Here is a 1,049-nt window from a genome sequence, read left to right on the forward strand (position 1 = left end):
AATTATAAAGATTTTCAATTTATCAAGTGCACAGAATCGGGCTGTAAGTTTCCATCCATAATTCTAAAAATAGTAATTTTTTTAACAAACTGAAATTTAAAAAAAAAAAAACAAAATAGTTCAGTCCAAAATTTTCTCAAAACGTTCGAAAAATATTAGGTTTGTAATCTAAAAATTAATCTTAAAATTTATAAGACCAAAATTATTAAATATTTCATGGAGGGCTCGAAATTTCGTCAAAAAAATCTTGTCTGAGTTTTAGCCACAAAAAAAATCTTTCAGGCACATGCAAAAATGCTTGCAATTTGAGCTTAAAAGCTAGTGAAAGCTTTATGTTGCATGAGTAAATGCGATGAAAGTAACGTTGAGTTAAAAGCGACATTGACATAGAAAGGTAAAATGCGATTTTGCAGATATCTACAAAATCTTCAAAAATATCAAAAAAATTACATAAATTAAAATGTTTTCTGAAATCTTGAAAAAGCATTTACAAAAAGTAATCAAATCAAAAAGCGAAAATTTAAAAGCAAAACCGACATGCGTAAAATATACGAGAAATACATAAATCAATGGTAAAATAAAAGAGCTACGTACTTAATTTCAGAAGATCGAAATGATCGACCAACTGTTATCTATTGAAAACCAACATGATTTCATGCCATAAAATTTGCCATAACATAACTATTTACTGTTGTATTTTTTAGTCCAATCACTCGCAGCTCCTACATACATACAAATATTGAAACCGGAAAACTTAGCATATATGTATGTAGATTTGTTACATATGTATGTACATGCATTTGTGTATATGTATTAGTAGTAAATATGTAAAACAACAAATAGAACTGGAACAATAAACAATGCGCCAATAAATTACCTAAACTAAATAAAATTAAATTAAATCAAATAAATACCAATACGTACATATCTTGCAATTCAAAAAAAAAAAACATAAATATATTCATACACACAAACACACCTACATACATACATACATAGATTGTAACAACAATCAAATGTACGAAAAGCAATAATGTTTAACACACCGC

The 1,049-nt window shown here is 26.9% G+C and overlaps 1 protein-coding gene across 4 annotated transcripts in view; it reads right to left on the reverse strand.

Annotated features, from left to right (window-relative positions):
* LOC118733261 (MAP kinase-activated protein kinase 2) overlaps positions 1-1,049 on the reverse strand; it is a 36,958-nt gene that overhangs the window by 32,963 nt on the left and 2,946 nt on the right. The window lies entirely within an intron of this gene.

The sequence above is a fragment of the Rhagoletis pomonella genome, unplaced genomic scaffold, assembly GCF_013731165.1.
Source record: "Rhagoletis pomonella isolate Grant_MI unplaced genomic scaffold, Rhpom_1.0 Rhpom_scaffold_00002, whole genome shotgun sequence".
Lineage (NCBI taxonomy): Eukaryota > Metazoa > Arthropoda > Insecta > Diptera > Tephritidae > Rhagoletis > Rhagoletis pomonella.